This window comes from Echinops telfairi, unplaced genomic scaffold (assembly GCF_000313985.2).
Source record: "Echinops telfairi isolate 266 unplaced genomic scaffold, ASM31398v2 ScPeMD7_5;HRSCAF=22, whole genome shotgun sequence".
NCBI classification, from domain to species: Eukaryota; Metazoa; Chordata; class Mammalia; order Afrosoricida; family Tenrecidae; genus Echinops; species Echinops telfairi.
The window spans coordinates 3,253,071-3,253,522 of record NW_022103901.1 but is presented as its reverse complement, the minus strand read 5'-3'; positions in this window follow the sequence as shown (position 1 = coordinate 3,253,522).

The following is a 452-nucleotide window of genomic DNA, read 5'->3' as shown; positions in this document are numbered from 1 at the left end:
TCTCTACCGCCAGTTCAGGGAAGGCGCGCCATGGGGGAAGTGGGGGGCCGGGGCGCGGGGTGCGGCCTGTCGGGCCCCAAGCCCTTCCCGGCTCGCTCGACTTGTCACCTCCTCTTGCGAGCAGGAAGCTGACAGGCGGCCCATTAAACTGCGCCTTGCAAAGCCCTAGATTGCAGCGACAACCATCTTCCTCTATTTTGATCACTCAGCCCAGACGCTGGGGCAGGGAGGGAGGGGTGGGGGAGGATAGAGGGGGGAGCTACCCACCTCCCTGGAGCTGGTGGAGGGGGGAGGGCTGCCTAGAAACAGCCCGGAAAAATTCTCACCACCAGTTTGGATCATTCAGGCCCGCCTCGGGGAGCCTGGAAACCGCCGGAGCCCCCCCAGTCCGTAATTGGTTTTATAGGGATGGCTGAGGGCCAAGGTGTTTACATGCGCGAGATTGGCGGCGC